Source organism: Tinamus guttatus, unplaced genomic scaffold (assembly GCF_059628265.1).
Source record: "Tinamus guttatus ecotype Peru unplaced genomic scaffold, ASM5962826v1 Tinamus_guttatus_pri_ptg000524l, whole genome shotgun sequence".
Lineage (NCBI taxonomy): Eukaryota > Metazoa > Chordata > Aves > Tinamiformes > Tinamidae > Tinamus > Tinamus guttatus.
Genome location: NW_028289058.1, coordinates 1,550,183 through 1,569,351, shown reverse-complemented (window position 1 = coordinate 1,569,351; position 19,169 = coordinate 1,550,183). Strand labels below are relative to the sequence as shown.

Sequence of the window (19,169 nt, the reverse complement as noted above, 5' to 3'; positions counted from 1 at the left end):
ATTGCCAAGTCAGACACTACTATTATTAATCATCACAATAATATATTGTGCACCTATAGAGCTTTTCCAGATGCAATTTTGAGTACTTTACAAGAAAATAGTCATTTAAGGATCCTACAATTGGATGCTATTTTCTTCTGTACAGAATACCAACACAAACTTTATTAAAAATATAAGCCATATTTTGAGGATCTAAAAGGGGGATTGAGCAGTACATAGTCCTAACATTGAACCTCTGAACTGGGATAGTTTGTGCAATTGAGAAAAACCTTAACATCGCGTCATCTCCCTGAAAAGCAGGGAGAGAGACTCTCCTCAGGAAAATCAGGGACAGTAGAACCCTGTTATATCACACAGAGCTTTACAAAAATCAGTAAAAAATCTAGTAAAAGATTTTAAAGGGCATAAGCATACAAAAAATTATTAATCTAAGTAAGATGAATCGTCTCTGTAACCACAGACTTGGATTTGAAGATGAACTAATCACAAGTAGCATAAGTGCATGTACAAAAATTAAGAGATAATTAAACAAAAAAATTTACAAAGTGGCTCAGCGCCAGTGTAAGAGTCTCCCATCAATCATGCATGATACTCTTCTTGTTGCCTCTCCCTACCTGCAAAAGCAGCTGTGCACTGTAGCAAGTCCCAACAGTCTTTAGAACCTGACTCCCACAGACACAAGAACATGGCCTGACAACATGAATGGTAACGTGAGGTCTTTTTTTTTTTTCTCTCTCTCTTTTTTGTTCACTCTTATATGGCAACATAATAGGCAGGATTCTCACATTTTGCACAACTCAGATTTCAGATAGAAAAGGAATCTCTCTCTGGGTTGAGTTACGGAAACAAACAAATTGAATCCTCTCCCATAGTCAGGGCAGCCCAACCCATGGAAGCCAAAGAACTTGCTTGTTAAAGTGGTGGCAGGACTTGGCTCATTATCTAAGCTACACCTCATCCAAGCTTCAACAGCCTGCCTCTATTATCACGCTCCAGTCAATGGTGAAACTTCCACTGATTTCAATGACAATAACTACTACGGTTTCAGGCAAGGTAATGCTATTCTTGTAGAAACTGGTGACAAACATCATCCAAGGCTTTCTACCTCCCCTAGCATTTAGCTGTTCAGCAAATCATACAAAGAAAAGAAAAAAAAAAAAAAAAGCAACCGACTTTGTTCAATTATATACAAAGCCCTAAGTGATTATGGCACACAAAACCTGCTATGCAATTAGGACCTGGCTGGAACATATTAAAGCCAAAAGTCAGATTTTAACACATTTGTTACATTACGCAAACTATAAAATGTGATGTCTGTATGATCTGTTACTTAATGCTTGCATTTCCCCACTCTCCAAATGCAGCCTATCCCATTTAATGCAAAAATGCGCTACAAGAAAAGATCACTCTTGAGCCATCTCTGGAAAATGAATATATCACATATATATCATGGGTATATCATCATTATATCCCTAAACCCAAAATACAAGGATTGTTCATATTTAAAAGTATGGTGAACAACAAAACATAAAGACTATGCCTAATGAAAATTTAAGATTTTTGTTTCACTTTGGAAACAACCTGCATCCTTTCTATTAAGCACAAGTATTCTCAGTTTTAAATATTTCTTAAGAAAAGCTACATGCCTTTTATTCAACTCCATGCAAAGTAATATGTGGTTCTTTCTTTCCTGTGTCTGAAAATACCTTGCCCACTCCGATAAAAAAAGCCTGCTGCTAGAAGGGTTGGTAATTACGCCTTTGGAGTTTGCCATCCATTAAAACTTTGGTGATCCCATCCAAAGCACTTCATCATCAGAACCATCTGGTGTTCTTTCTGCACAATTACCAAAACACAGAACATATTTTGACTTGGCACTTGCATTTGGTAGACACTTTAGTCATTTTTATAAGCAACAAGACAGCATCCTGCCAAAGCATGGCCTCAAAAGAAAATTTCAATACACCAGAATCTGACTTCTATCCTAATGAGTCCTATCAGAACTAAATGAAACGTTTGGCAAATACCATGGTGGCAAATGAGCCACTCTACCTTCATACACAAAACACTTGCTGCTGGTTTGGTTACTCCAAATTTCCCCTATATGTTGATGACCCTGTGCCACGTGCCCTAGGTGTCCCTGTTGGAGCAGGAGCTTTGGACTAGATGATCTCTCAAGGTCCCTTCCAACCTCAGCCATTCTGTGGTTCTGTGTTTCTGAGCATTATGTAATGGATTAGGGGTAAAGCAAACTGCCTTAGTTTGATACTCTCTTTAAGATCTCTTGCTCAGAGATCCAGCTGTAATGATTCACCAGAAGTGAAACTGTTAGAGGTACAAATAGGCAAAAGCATTGCACAATAACACTCTAAAGAACAACAAAAGTGTTTTGCATCCGACTCTTGCAATCCTTTTTTGTTCAGTGCTTACAAATACATTAATAAAATGAGCACAACTCAAAAAAAAAAAAAAGTCAAAAGGTAGAAATAGCAACAACACTTGCATAATGCTAGCCTTGTATGACCCTTTTTCGATCTTGGTTTTCAAGACCACCTACATGAAAGAGGAGATGATGAGAATATGGAACACGCTTCTAGGAGTGCAAAAAATTTCTCTTGCAGATTGTTTAAAAATCACTTTTATTAATTCACATCAACAGAATTTATGTCAAAAGGTGAAAACTTCTATGCAATAATGATGATGGCTTCAGCTTTCTCAGGAAAGTTTAGAGGGGGAAAAAAAAAAAAAAAGCAATCCGAGTGCTCAACTGGAGTTAGCAGAAAGAGGAATGTTGACCATTAATTCTCCAAACTACACATTCCAGTTACCTATGGGAATTTGGAGGACAGATCTACATTTAAGGACTCTAGAACCTACGAGCATCCTCTGTTCAAGCGCACAAAATGACGGAAGCTAACGTGAACATATACTCTCAGGGATCTATTTTATATGCTATCATTGAGGGGAAAATACTGCTTCTCTGAAAGATTTTTTCTTATTCAACATACAGAGAATCAGGCTGGTATTAAAATGTGCTAACTGATCCAAAATTAGTGAAAACATACTGAAAAACAACAGATACAGATTTTAAAACAGTGCAGCATAGATAATCTGTCCAAAACAACAACTGGAACTTCCACAGCAAACACATAAAATGATCCTACAAGGACAGAGATTTGCTGCCATCAAGGATTTAACAGATTCAGATTTGAAGAGTGAAAGAATTACTGATCAGGTCATCACAGACATGGAGAAGTTGGACCAATTATAACCAAAAAGTCAGTAAGAAAGTTATCTAAGAAAACTGGGTTGAAATTTTTAAAGTTTTTATTACACATAACTTTACAATGTTAGTCCCCCCAAAAGAAGATTCTGAAGAAAGAGATGTAATGAATTTTTATCAATAAGGTACAAAGGAGAGAGAGAGAATGAATAGGTACTCATACAAAAATATTTCTGCACAATAGTAAAAGTCTGTGGTACTAACAAAAATGATAAATTTAAAACAGTCAATTGGTGAAGAGGTCTATTAGTGCATGTGACAATCTAAAAATTCACAACATGCTCATCCTCATAAAATAAGCTGTCAGGCAGACAAAATGTAATATTTGAGTAAGTAAATAAACATTTGACTACATAGGGTGTCATTCTCATTGGGTGACACTCCAAAGAGAATATATCTCAACTGTTGGCAAAAACAAACTGCACAATATATCCTTACTTCTTTACAGGATCTCAGCAGATTCCCTAATATCAGTGATTCAAAAATCAAATATGGCTTAATTATTACCCACAATTTTGCCTTTAATTTTATCATTATGGCTAACAGTGTTATATAAATAAAAAATTGTTATCTAACCACATTTTCATATTTTTCAGAATTGGCATGACTTCAAGTCTCTGGCACCAAGTGAAAAGAAGGTAAGCGTTTCTAGGATAACCGAGTTGGTATCACCTTACAAAAATGTCATAGAGCATCTATGTTATTTCAGTTAGTGTCATCACAATGACATACAGCACCGTAACAGGACGGCTTGATGTCATCCCCCAAAAGAACAATCAAAAGGCATAAAAAGCGAGAGAGAAATTATTCAACTTACGCCTGAGAATCTCGAGCAACTGCTATAACATCAGAAAACCTATTGCAGGGGAAGATGATGAAGCTTTCAGGCCAGTGGAATTAGTATTTTGCTTTAAATTTCACAGCATCTAGAAAAGGCCAAACACAACGGAGCCAAGTGACTAGTGCGTCACTTCAGTTTTATTAGATGTTAACTTCAGTCCAACAATACTCGAGTTGACTGCAACACGTGAAGTGATTAGACATTCTAACAGCTTCATCTCCCTCAAACAATCGCTATATGTTTTTCATTGTGCTTTTTTTTTTTTTTGGACTTTTTTAATAAAACTAATGGATGGTTTACTGCTAAAAAAAGTGATCAATTCAGACAATTTCTGTGCAAACTCCAATCAATTAAACAACATTGTAGCAGACTTCTAGCACATTTAGCCTGTGTTGCCAGCTCTGATGCTATGGGAGAGTTTTTGCAAGAGATACAAGTTAGTCATGAAGCCAGTGCACGGATTCTTCTACAGTTGTGTTTTAATGAAAGCGAGAGGAAGCTGGTAGATGTAAATTCAAGCAAGATTTATTGGCTGGCTGGCTCTATTCTTATCTATCCAAAATGAAGCAGGACCCAGCAGAGATTTCCCATGTTCTCCTATAAAGAAACATATGCGTTTCTATATGTTTTGGCCTTCAAAACTGTGAATCAGAAACCAGGTTCAGCCCTGAAATAACTAGAGTCTGCTTTTCACAGAAACATAATTTTCTTGTTATGTCTTGCTACAGTTATATATCTTGTAATGTTATTCTTGTCACCTCCTAAAAATCTGCATCACATTTTTTGCTTCAGGATGAATTCTGCTTTCAGCTGCAAGTTAGGAGTTCCCACAGAAGCCACAGTGGCTGCATGCTGCGTAACAGGAGCCTATGGATTAACTTTTATAGTAATACAATACATGCAGTTTATGTTCTGATTGAAGAATTAAAAGCTAATTTTTGTAAAATTAGCCTATTCAACAAATAACTACCAAATAAGTTGGAATTAGAGCTGCATATGAACCATGGAATGCTTGCACTTGCATCAGTGAGCTGGAAAAGCTCGGGGAGGCCACCAGGCTGAGGGTGGAAGCTGACATTCCCTAGGTGCCCCAAATCCCCTTTCCTTTAAACACTTGGAACGATACTGCCAGGTGAAGGCAAGGAAGAGGGAAAGAGCAAAGAAGAAAGGTAAGGAAATAAATCCTTAATGGAATAGCCCAGAAGGATAATCCTTTTCAAGAGTCTGGCTATAAAATTATTCCCTTCTGTTTAATTCTGAATGTATTTGAAGTTCCTCCTTGTCTAATAATAAATTATAATAGAAAATTATATGAGAGAATACAATGCCTTTTTTAACCTTCAGAAACAAAAAATACTGAAGTCTACTTACAGCAAAATGCATTTATCCTACGCTTCTCTCCACTTTCCATATATTTATTAGGCAGCATTTCCATCACTGTCTTGCCACAAAACTTTCGCATTGAACTAAGCTATTTTTAGCTAAACTCAGTGTGGATATTTTCCTAAATTAGAAGTGTAAGTCAATCACAGGGTAATCAATTGATCCAGATCAATTGATCCATAAATGATCAGGTTACTGCAAACTGTATCAATCTTACCAAATTATTGCACTGATCATGATCTGACATCATTAGTCTTTAGTTTATTTTTCTAGCTACTTGACTGTCAGATTAGAATGAAATTTTCATTGGTTCTTTTGACAAGCAGGGGATACATGAACTAAGCTATGTCATTGATAACAGGCTTTCTGCAATACTATTTTATTTAACAGACTTCATAACTTTAAATTACAAAATATATTTCAATGAACACATTCACAACTAGCCATATGCACAAAATACTCCTGGATGAAAACACTCAAAAATTAAGAACATGAGTTTTAATCTTTCTTCAAATTTTAAGATCCTAAGGAAACCTATTAAGCATAATATGATTTCCTTAGAATCCCACGCCTCAGTCCGTCCCATATTTCAGGAATAAAAGACCTGTCAAGCCAATCTAGCTTTTGCCACACTAGAGTGTTCAGATGGCCCTTTGATTTTTGGATACTGTTTTTATAAATAACAAACAAAAATGACAGAATGAACTGAACTCTCACAAAAAGAAAGAAGATAACTGAAAGAAACAGGGAGAAAGAGAGGTAATACTGAAGAGGGAAAAGAAAAATATAGCCAAGTCTTTGAAGGTAAAGAAAGCTGAAGGAAGAAAAGAATACACACAACTGTACCAAACTGCAGTAGGTATCTGAAAGTACGTAAAGTCAGTTTTCTTTTACAGCAGCCATTCATTTTGTAAGACTTCATGTTGAGAAGACATTGATTTTCTTCCAGATGCTGCTGAAAACTAGATCTGCAGAACCTCAAGTGTAACACTAAACAATAAGGCACACAGAATTAATTTTCCATTGAACTGTTGGCATCTAATATCTTTTGAGGGGCTGAAAACATTTTGAAAAAATTCCTTGAATTTGCTAGCAAAGTAATAGCTATTATGAAGGTACAACCAGCTAAAAGCAACTTAAATTAATTCAAGTAAGCAATTTTTGCACAGCTTTAAAACCCTGCAAAAACTAAAAAAAATATTCCCAAGAGAGCAAAACAATTTATAATTGACATTAAACAATTGAGAGGCCTAAGAAATAGCAATAATGGCATATTTGGCATGTTTCAGGCTATTAGTGAAAGTTTTCACTCACTAGAAAATGAATGGAAATTATTTCAGATGCACATAAAAGATATATGAAATGTATCTTATCACAGAGGCAATATGTTATCTGAATATCTGTTTAAATATACTATTTGTAGGAGAGGGCATAGGGTATTCACCCAATCAAAGGAAATGAAAGTTTCTTGAAAGACTCGATCCTTAGTGGAAGTCTGAACTATCCAGATGCTCCACACAAGTGGTCGAGCTGTTCCTGCGCCACACAGAAGGGCCGGACAGCTACCAGGGCAGGAACAGTCAGAGAGCAGCCTAGAAACCACCGCTGAGGCCCTCCTGCTTTGGCTGCCAGCTAAGCCTTACCATGTCTGCAGGGGCTGCGCGAGGCAGCAGAGACGCACTGCAGTAGATCCTCTGGCTCCGTTCTTACCCTTTTCCATGAGGATTCATGTTCACGGTTCCCAGCAAGCAAATCTCATTTGCAAAGCAAATCTGCAGCAGCCCTGCTGCAGGGAGAGCAAGAATGCGTACAGGTGAAGAACTGGCCTCTCCATCCTTACATAAATTCAGTGAGACTAGGGCAAGTGAAATACCTGAATGAACCACTAACCAAATCCAACCTGTCAAACAGCAAGGCAACAACCTCAGCCCTGTGCAAAAGCGGATGAGAAGCGCTCAAACACGGAGAAGATCTGTCAGACCTCCAAGCTAATGCTTTCACAAGGCATCTCTGGCCTTGTCTAATACGTATACCACAATTATCTTTTAACATGTAATCTGTCAAACATGTTTGAAATGACCTTATTTGAATTTCACACAGTAAATCATCATTACTCAGAAGGTAAAACAGGAAAATTATTTTAACAGAAAAAGGACAGCAATACGTGGCCAGGTGAAGGCTCTGATCCTTACTCATCCTGTACCAAGAATATGAAAGATTAAACTGCTGACAGCACTCAAAGAGAGCAATGTTTTATTTTCAGGCCTAAAAGACGTAAGATTTCCCCTCCATAAAAACTGCAAATAGAACACTTGTGAATTATGAAGGTCCTTGCTTTTTAAACAAATTTAGAAAATGTAATCATCCTTCACAGGTGAGATATTCTGTTTATTCTATGGAGAATCATTTGAGTCTAAATTAAACTCTTCAAATGGTTTTGATGTTTGCTGCAATAAGGACACAACAGGGAAAAGATCTGGGAAGAGAATAACACATGTTAGATGAATGTTTGACAGAAATATTTCTAGCCTACAAAAATTACCAAATTAAACTTTTTTTAAACCAAATATCAATATTACTTTTTATGTTTTAAAAAATAATACTGCTTATGGGTTGTCAGTGAAAATACCAATCTGCACTCTTCTCTTTAATTATCTTCAACGTGGTCTGAGTGCTCTGAAGATAAAAGATACAGGTCCTTTAACCTTTCAGAAAACCACCTTTTAGGAAAATAGTAAAAATGGCTTGTCTGCTAAGTATCTAAGCCATAAGTCCTGCCACAAATTGCTTAGAATTTAAGCAATTCGGAATCTAAATTTGATTTTGATAAGACAAGTAGAGACAAAAAGGAAAGAATTTTAAAGCAAAATGCTATTCTCTGACATTCTCTGGTTTTTTTTCTTTACTCTAACCTCAAACCTCACCAACAGAAAATATTATAACCAAAGAGATCGGCATCAAACACTTGCAGAAAGGGTTGCTTCATATGTTCCCCTCTTCCCAGCTGTCTCCAAAGTTGTCTTTATTCAACAATTTAGAACACTACTGCTAGCAACGAGGTAAAAAAAATCGAATATAAAGTCATAGAACTACACCATTGCTGGAAAACAGGTACAAGATATCCCACTATAGATTTGAGTTTTTTTGGTAATATGACACAGATGCCAGTTGAAATACTTACATCATCTCAACAGCAAATATTTTAAAGAAATGTCACAGAAGAATAAAAAGGGAATATTGAAATCCAGGTGAATTAAACTGTGTGGCCTCTTATAAGTTGCCTTTTAACCCTGTAACTTGCTCATCCCACTGCTAATACTTTCACATTTCCAGAGAATACTCAATGATCCTTTACATATTGTTCAAGGTGAATTGCAGTAAGACTTTGTCAAATGTACTTTGTAAAAACCATTAGTCTTTCTATGGCAATGTCCCCCCTAGAGGCTTTCTTGTACATACGGAGAAGGCAACAAATGGCTGAAGAAGACAGAAGACCAAGTCAGGCTCATTTCACCTCCCTGGATAATGTTCCCATGGAGACTCTTTCCAAAGAACAATACAGCTCCAGGCTGCATCATTTCCACTACTTAGCTTGCTCTGTAATGAAGAGGTCTTGCTGATGCCAAACGTTCTTGCAAGCGTAGACGGAACAGCGACACACTGACAAAGGTCAGGTCTGGGCACACAGGGTGTCTTCGTGGCAATGCTCAGTCTGCTGCTGGTCCCGAGAACTTTGCCAGATGTGCAGACAAGATTTGGGGCTTACTGCACTGTGTGGTCCCTGACCTCTCTATTCCAGCATGATAATGAAGAAAAGCCCAATCGAGGTACTTTTCACAACGCTCCCCTCTCCGATTTCCTCCTGCTGCTGATACCCATCAGGCACACGGCACGAGCCAGCTGGCACTCAGGGAGGAAGAGCTGAACTGCAACCTAGGGCCGGAGCCCCGAGGCAAGAGAGGGAAGTGAGGATGCACCCTGGGGACATTGCACTTGCCAGTGAGTTTGTTCGTACTGTGGAGCTTCTGGAAGATAAGGAATCCAACCCACATAAGAGTCATGGGTTTAAGGTTACCATTGTACATAATTAGGCAATAAGAAGCTTATTACTTGCTTGATTGAGTACCTTATAATTAACGACTTGTTCCAAAGCCTGTTTAAGTCAATAGGAATCTTTCTATTGACTTCAAAGCGGCTTTTGATCAAGCCCTGCCAACATAGTAGGATACCTCTCTCCCCATGTCATAACTCAGCAGTTGCCATCAGGAGGCACTCAAACTGACACTCTCGGGGCTTCACCACGATGGTGCTGGTGGCAGACACTTTCATATAAGGACATTTAACCCTGCTTTGTAACTCTGAACTGCTGATCTTCAGTACATAGGCCAGTTTTGGTCAGAAGAGCAAGAATTCATTGATCTGACTTGAGGAAAAGGGTAGTACCGACAGTCCTCGAGTTGCCTGGCTAAAGATAATTTCTGCTGACCTGAGCACGTAATATATACAAAACATTATCTATATACTGTTCAGATCACTAGACAGTATCATGGCCATTTGTAATGCATTTCAACAGTCCAGTATTTCCTCTGCATACATACCAGTTTTGAAAATGCATACTGTATGGCCAAACTGTAACTTATCACTGAGACACATTGTGGAAATCCTCCTTATGTCATGAATCATTGAGTCCACATGTAAACCCTTCTTAGCTTGACCAGACACACAGTAAGAGTCCCGAAGGGAAGGAGTCTTTCTGGTCTCTTGCGCAAATTCAGCAGTTGCACATATATTTCAAATCCACATGTGAAAACCTCTTTGAAATCAGGGTCCAGATTTTGTTAATACTTATGCACATAACCTGTAAGTCATCCTAATGCACATCTACTCTATTTATCAGGAACCTTGAGAAAATTGACGTTGTACTATTTGCATTAAGTATGTTTACCTCCAGAATCAAGACTTAATGCAAATGGAAATAATTGAACTTTTTCACATTTCCCTGTAAGAAGAAATACTATTGGCATTATTCAAGAAGAAAAAAAAAAAAGTAGTAATTACTGTACTGACAAGTGGAAAAAAAGCTTGCATCTATATGGACTAACTTTTTAAACATGCAAACTTTAGATTTACATAACTTTAAAACAGCTAATTGGATTTCCCCCCCACCTTCAATACTCTTTAAAATCGCAGATTCTAAACTAAATCTGCTAAATTTACAGCTATGTTTCTGCAGCTGAATGTCTTTGAAAACGCATCTGCTAGTGATATAGACAATACTCTTACAAAAACATTTTGTCTTCTAAGCATTTTGTTAGATAACCTGTATTTTCCTTACTTTCAAATCTGAGGCAAATACAAATTCAGAAATGCAAATGTTATTTTCTCGAGTGCTGGCACACTGTTATTTTCCAGATCACCCTAACATGAGGTAACTATTATCGATTGTGAAAGCACAACAGGTGGGTCACATGAAAGGTCACATTAGTTTTGTTCACAGGGCCAAACAGAAGGTTTTCATTATTCTTAATAAAAACAGAAGCAAGTAATAAAATATATCATTGCAATAACATATCTCTCCATTCATACGCAATAACCTCATACATTAGATCCTACAATTTCAAAATACTGCTTTTGGCTCCAGCAGCATGATTATTTTTGTGGTTGCTACTTATAAAAATAATATTATAAATCATAGTTTGACTTGCAAATTTCCACACCGTTCTTTTGAGTTGCTTTTTGAACTGTTTTTCTGGACAAACCTCCTCAAAGCAAGCATTCACTTTAGAAATATTAACCACTTTAAATGGTCAGTAAGGCAGCAAAGATCTTTAGTAATTCCTGTCATTAGTGTAATACCAAATCATGACGACCTAGAACCAGTCAGGCACCTTGTTCAAACCCTGATGCTAAGCTAGAGTCATAACTCACACATGGTGCCAAAAAGTCAAAACATATTAAATCCCCTCACAATAGTCTTTAAGATGAACTGCTTGACTGCCTCTGATCCCTCCATGACACACACAAACATCTCTGCTCCTATGTCAGCAAGAATGACGACAACAAAGCTTTATGGTTCAGAGTAAATAGAAAATATCACTGCTTCTAGGTAAACTAATGTATTATTTTTGTCACCTAGCGTTCTTAAAGGTGTATCATCCAACTCAAAAACATTTCTGTGCAAATTAAATTAAGATGGCTAATATTTAAAAGAAAATCATTCAGCTGGTTTTAACATGTATTTCAGAGAGAATGGTTAATATTTTCTTTTTCAGATAAACACATTCCTTTCTTAAATGTATTTCCAGACTGAAGCATAAATAGTGAACTGGCTCTTCTCCATAGACTTTTCTAGCTAACCTGCTCTCCACCATCTTCTTTCTGCCACTCTACTCCCTCCTCTCAAGACCAACATACCAGGATATTACGAGGAAGTGAAACCAAGAAATAAAAAGCTAAAACAATTTGCCGTTGCCTAAAAAGCTATTTCCCAGTATAACATGTGTTATAGGCATCAGTGATAACAGCCCAATGCTTTCGTGCGGATATTAGAGTAACCAAGAGAAGGTCGCTCTTAAAGCGATTTCTTGTTATCAGAAAGCAACACGTGTTTTCGGAAAAAGCAAGCAGATGGAACAATGCGAAGGCAAAATACCCCCGCTAGAATGCTGCTCAAGTTGGGCTCCTAAAAGCCTCGCTGCTTATCGCGCTGTCCCCTAACCGTGCAGAGCTCATCTTGGGGCATGTTGTGTCTGTGCAGTGACTTGCGCATCTGCTAGGGGGGCGGCAGCTGCCGAGGCAACGCCACGCTGTCCCCTCCGCCCGCCCGGCCGCCCCGGAGCGCAGGACAGCGCGGCCCGTCCGCAGCCACACCTGCTGGCCTTCGCAGCAGAACACACTGCCACGGGCTTTTTAAGAGGATCATAGGCTGCAACTTAACCGTTCTTTGCAACTTACTCCTTTCTGCTCTCTCAGTTTGATGTGCTAATATCAAAAATCCTAAAACATAAACATAAACTGGCAAGAATATTTCTATGCAGTGAGAAGCAACGGTTATTAAGATCTCAAGCATTTTAGGTCATAGTCTCCTCAATTACACCCTGATACCGACATGTTGTGTGGTATTCTTTGGTTTACAGGGCATGCCCAAATCTTTATCTATAAAGTGCTAGAGTAAAAGCAGTGGCATACAAATAACTGAGACGTGAAAAAACCTGTCTTAAAAGCAGACTTTGACCAAAGAAAGTATGTCATTTTTCTTTCTGCTTAGGCTAAAAATTCCAAGGAATTGTTGGAATTGTTCCAGGCAATTGAGATAGCCAAATTTGTGTTTCATATTTTGCTTACATTTTTATGCGCTGTACTTAAACCAGATTTTCAAAAAGAAACTAAAAAAAGTAATGACTCCCCTAATTATCTCCGAACTTTGGAAGAAATTAGTATTTTTTGACAAATTACTCAAAACCACAGTAAAAATAAAAAGCCTTTTGGCCTCCCATATTTCAGAGAAGCATAAAGCAAAATGAAAATCATTCAAAACACAGTATGTAGCTGACAGTTTGTAAGGCAAACCTAATGTAAAAATAAAAACATCGGAGGAAAAATATCTATGTCAATAACATGATTTATGTGATTTATAGAGGGCTGGTGTCATTTCTGGACAATCTTTTGAATGATTAACAATATTTACAATCTAGCTATTTCTACATCTTTCAAGGTGTTGGCAAAATAAGTTGATTATTTAGTTTCTTCAATGCTCAGAGCAAAGCATTACCTACATTACAGTAAAGATGTGGTGCCTATGTCCAAACTGCTCACAATCACAGAAAGGTTCATTTGCACTACAGACCGCTTGTCTGACAATCTTGTGTAATCAGAGGCTCTTATACACATAGGGGGAATTACAGATTTTGACGCAGTAAGAGTTGCACTTATGGTAGCTGTTACTAAAACATAACCAGTGAATACTTCAAACAGGGGCACCTAAGCCATCCTTAATTCCTTTTCCAGGCACCAAATCAGCCATGGCCTGATTGGGAGAGGCCCTCAGCAAACAGCTCTTCCTACCCGATTCCAGGGAGTTTTGGACAAGCACCTTTCAGAACGAGGCCACCTCCACTGTCAAAAGTCCCAATGTGGAACTGAAACGTTTACTTTAGGCAATCTTTGAAAGTCTTCCCATTGCTTTCAGTCCTTCTGTAGTGTACACAATACTGACTGAAGTGCTTCTGCATTGCTCATATTCCCCTGTCCCACCGTCAGCCAATGACAGCTTACAGAAGGCCTAGGTTTCCAAACAGGCTGTTTGGACTAAAACTTCAGAAAGGTTATAAAGATCTGCAAAACCAAATGATACATTCTACATTCAAGAATTTCATAGCACATCTCTCAGATTTTCCTTCCTCCCTGTCATTTAAGGGTGGCTTCCTAGCTCTCAATTGCATTTCTTCAATAGCAATGAGAGCATACGCTGACACAAGGATTGGGCTAGAAGAGCCTTCTATGAATAATGACACTAAATCAGAGGCTTCACGTTTGAATTTTACTGATATATGATTACTCTGCAACTTCTATATCCTTGATTATATTTATTACTGTTAATTAATTGTACTAAATCAGGTAACATACCCATTGACTTGAGAAAATTTCAGGCTTTGGTCAGTATAAGAAATTGTATTACATCCTGCAGATGATGAAAAAAGGAAGGAAAAACCTTTGTAGCTACAAGTTGAGCTGTTGTAATCTCAAATCAGTTGTTCTGCACGTACGGATATAATGACAGGAAAAAAAGTAATTATAATTAGGTGTCTATTTTGATTTTTCTCTTCATAGTATCCGTACTGAATGTCATTTGATTTTAACAAACTATAAAGTCATTTCAGGAAGGCACTGTATATGCTTGCAGTTAGTGGTACACTTGGAGTCTGTAGTTTATTTTAATAAAATTTTCATATGTAAGCCTTTAAACATTTTTAGACTTAAAAATTTAGAGGGAGATAACTTCCATCTGTAATACAATTAAGCTTCTTCAGTAGAATAGATCATGTTCTAAAATCTCATGTTAAATATATGGAATATTCCTATAAAGCCAAAATCCAGAACATGCACAGATTAGGTGTAAGAGTTCGGCTTCGCAGGAAGTCAGTCTGGAAAAATAAGTTAGCGGAAATTAACTCAATACTGATGAAACAGATTATAGTAATTAGTCCATTTACCTCAGGAATATCTTCCTAGAAATAGTAGTACAAGGTCAAATACTTCAGTTAGAAACATACTAAGGAGGGGATGAAGTGGGGTGGGCAAGCACTAAAAAAAAATTTTGGAATTGTACTGATAAAAATACATTTGCATTTATCATAGGACTATTCTAATAACTTTCTCTTGTCACAGTAGCTCCAATGGAACAAAGACCTTTCCTTAACAATATACAAATAGTATTCCATTTCCCTATAAATGCCAATTACTTTCAATTGTGTATACATACAGAATTGCTGTCATTTCTCATCCCTAACAGGCTTTCCGATAGCTATATAAAAGCAACCAAAAACTTTCCAAACCCGTGGCTCCAAAGCCAGCTAAGGAGTTTCTGGAATTGTCTGAATCAGATTTACAGTTCTGTATCTCTACATGCTTCACAAGATCACAGACCAAACTTTACTGTAGTAACCCAGGTCATATATAATTAAACCTTCCTTATGTAAATTTGAAAAATAAAACAAAGATTTCCTCTGTCCATGTCCCATTTGCTTCAGTTAAATAATTTGCTTCTTTCTGTTTGCTTCTTTACCATATTTTGATCCACCCACAAAATATTTGCCTGATGACATCCTACCCCATAGGAGGCTTCCAAGACAGCAACATTCTACCTCAGCGTGCTGAAGCTGTATTTACAGAAAAGTACTTCTAGTCTAGTTTTGCTCCCATCACCTCCTTTCAGTCTGGCATCACCTTCATCTGCTTCTTTAGACCAAGCAGTCACTTTTTAAATGCTATGTCTCATTTTCTTTTTACAGGCAGTTTCCAAGAGGCATGAGCTGTAAAACTACAAGAAGATGCAGACGCAAAAGCTTGGCCACTGGCTGTCCACCCTACAGCAATCTGAGACACCAAAGGTTTTTAGGCAACGAATAGTGAGCAGTAGATTACAAACGACCACTTTAACTAAGTCTGCATCCTATAAGGCTCTCTCTACCAAAATCAGATAATTATCTGGCCATTGCATTTTCTTCTCCATTTCCCTGGCCTAATTAACAAAAAAAAAAAAAAAAAAAAAAAAAAAAAAAAAAGTGAGGCTGGCACAGACAGGTTCAGGGTGAAGTGTTTCTTCTGTGTCCCTGACAGAATGCTGCCTTTCTCTACGGAAGAGGAAAAAGAGTAAGACTAACCCTAACCTACTTTCCCTCTACTACTTTTTCACACAGACACCAATTAAAATATTGAATCCATGAGTTAAATAGCAGTTCTCTCATTCAATATTAATAACAACCCCCCCCTCCACCTCACAGCGCCTAAAACTTACAATACATTGGTTTAAAAAAAAAGTTCTTAGCGCCAGCAAGCAAGTTAATTGTAGTACAATGAACAATACTGAAATTGTTTGAAGATGGAATTAAATTTAATGAAATTCACAAACAAACCCCTTTTAGAAAGTAACAACAGTTTTTTGAACATTAAAGAGAAGCTCATTATATCAAGACAACTCCAGTGTAAAAGGCAACCCGACTTCAATCACTGCATATCTGCATGTTAATGAACTTGCTATGTGCAGCAGGGACTCAACAGAGTAAGTAATGGGAAGACAGTCTTAAAGCATACAGTACACTTGAAAAAAAAAAACACGTTACCTTTAATCAATGAAACACCTTTTCATTCGTACCTTAATAGCAACTGAAATGATTTCAAACGTAACACAAAGGGAAGATGATACTTAGTAAAGGTTTCTTTAAGACATAACATTTCTTGCACATTCTTTCAGCATTCACATGCTGTCAGCATCACTGTGGCAAAGACTTTCAAGTTTCAGCAGACAGATACCGCCTAGTACAAAGTCTTTGTCATAATAATTTCATTGCAGCCCCCTGATCAAACATCTAGACAAATCTGAGACTGAAAAGTGAGAGCTAACCAGTGACCTTTGATTAGAACCACAAGCACCAGTTTTAATAAAATGCCTCATTCATTGCTTTCCACTGCCAACAAGGAAGGTGTGTTTGAGCCTGAAAAATGTAGTCAATATACCATTTACACCCACATAATGATTCCTATTATTCACAGTTAGAATTTGTGACTGCAGCAAGTGAAACGTAGACATCTTAAAATAGCTAAATGAAAACACACTGACAACATTCTACCTTTAAAATATATTCAGGAGGCTGTCTCTGCCTTTCTGTTGCCTGCTGCTGGCTTTCATGTCTTGCTGATCGTATTGTAATAGTGTCCCCCACCCCCCGGCTTCATTTACACAATGTTTGGTTTGTTACTATTTCTCAAAATCTGTGACTGTTGGCAAAGTCCAGTTTTCAGGAGCCTTTGAATTTGTACTTCACTTAAGTAACAGTGCCCCATTCAAATACACATTTATAAAGCAGCCTTTTTATATGTCATACATGAATATTTATGTATTAAATTTTGAAAATTCAACTCATTTTTGGAACTGAATATCCTACCATACTCTGAGAGAAGGTTGGAAAAAAAGACTTTGCAGACTTGAGCAGTTGTTCAAAACACTTTTTTTATGCTTAATATCTAAGTTGCTGGTCTCTAAGACATGAGTTCCAAGGAAATACAATTAAAATCCATTTCATGTATTTTTGCTTTAGCATGTAAAACAAGAGGACATAAAGGGGGTCTTATCACATTTATTTCCCACTTGAAAAGAGAAAGTCTTAAGCAGGGTAATAAATATTCAAATGACTTTGCACCACTGAGCCACCATATCAAGCTAATGATCTGTAGTCTGGAGCTCTATAAAAAGCCAGCTTACTGCCTGCCGTCACCTAGAGGTGTTGCTGTAAACACGGTGGGGGGAGATTCTCCTCTCAGTGTGTGTGCACGTAACTACTCTTAATGTTGTTTTCAAGACAGAATATATTGCTGAGTCGTAAAACAGAGATAGGATGAAACAAACACAGGGGAAATCTAAGGACAAAATGAATTAAAAGAAAGTTTCTAGTAATTTAACTTGTTCCCTCACTGTGCAGTGAAGAGGTAGGTTTGCATTTCAGGCCCCACTTGCAGTAGCAGTAATGGCAAGTAAGAGAGATACAGCTGTTCGGTCTTACATATGGTGGGAGCTCACGGCTAGTTAACTAAGAGCAAGATGGGCGAACTCCAGAGCATGTCGGAGCCTGCTGTAATCTGGAATTCACTGCAACAGAACTACTGCTGTTATAAATCGGTATGGCCCACTACATAAGACAGCAGTCCCCTTCAGGCAGGAAGGGAACAGGAAAAAACAACAGATTTGTTATGAACAGTCTGCATCTTCACCGGAGCATGGATCAAGCAGGCATATGCTCCATCAGAAACCATAGAGAAGAGGCAGCACTAAGTACATAAAGAACTATTTCTAACTGCATATGTACTAGTACAGAAAATCTTATCTTTGTTGCAAGATATTGCATAAGAAAAAAGAGAGAGAGATGGTCTGCAATTTAAGCATAGGCCTGGAAATGAGCCATATCTTCGAAGTTCTAATTCTGGCTAGGACCCAAACCATCTTGAAACCTTCCTGCTTCAGTTTCCCAACTGGAAAAGTGAGAATAAACATACTTGCCTACAGTATTTCTCTCTCAAGAGCAGAGGATTCACTAAGGCCAGTGCACTAGTAATTCGTCTATCTAGATGCTCCCATGTCCCTTATCATCTCCACACAAAATACAAGCAGTAGCAATCATGCATAACTCACTTTTTAACCAGCAAGGCAGTGTAGACATGTTTGTGCAGACAGTTGAGAGCAAAACAGAGACTGAAAGGAAACTACACAGAAAAGGCATGCAGCACCAGAAGGAAACTCCTCCAAGGTCCACATTTATTTTCTTCTGAGCTTCACTCCTATGAAAGCACTAGCCTCCTTCCAAATCTGAAGAAATATGCCGGTTATCAGAAACTTCACAGGTCAACCCAAACAGGGCTTAACATGACAAGCTAGCCTGAAACTGCAGAGCAAAAGCAGGGAGGCAAATTATCTCCTCCCTGACACAGTAAATTCAGCCAGTCTCTTTTTTGTTCTTATATTTGCTACTAAGTATAATAGCAAATATACTGCACAAGAATAACAGCTATTGCTGCTGACTCAAGGTGGGTGCCAGCACTTTCTTGCTTACATGTATACAGCAAACAGTGCCTTGCCAGTTCTTTAGGGCTTTTGGCAGGTCAGAAGAGACAAAGTCCTATTCAGTAATAAGCAGTAATAAATATTACACATATTAAGTATACTACTGGGATGATGAAAAGAAAAGGCTGAGAGAAAAGGCCTGATCAGCCTGGAGTTGAGAAGGCTGAGAGGAGAGCTTATCAGTGTGTCTAAGTATCTGAAGGGAGGCTGTAGAGGACTGGGCCAGACTCAGTGGTGCCCAGTGACTGCATGAGAGGCAACACACACAAACTGCAGTACAGTCAGTCCTGTCTGAACATGAGGAAAAAAAAATTACTGTGAGGGTGATG

General features: G+C 37.9%; 1 protein-coding gene across 5 annotated transcripts in view; it reads right to left on the bottom strand.

Annotated features, from left to right (window-relative positions):
- Positions 1-19,169, bottom strand: part of SOX6 (SRY-box transcription factor 6) — a 340,141-nt gene that overhangs the window by 297,447 nt on the left and 23,525 nt on the right. Inside the window, exon 2 of one of the 5 annotated variants that reach the window (XM_088533832.1) lies at positions 4,101-4,209. The exons of the other annotated variants lie outside the window; for them this stretch is intronic. The gene's annotated coding sequence lies outside the window, so the exon portion shown is untranslated. The remainder of the gene's footprint in view (positions 1-4,100; positions 4,210-19,169) is intronic. 5 annotated transcript variants of the gene reach the window in all.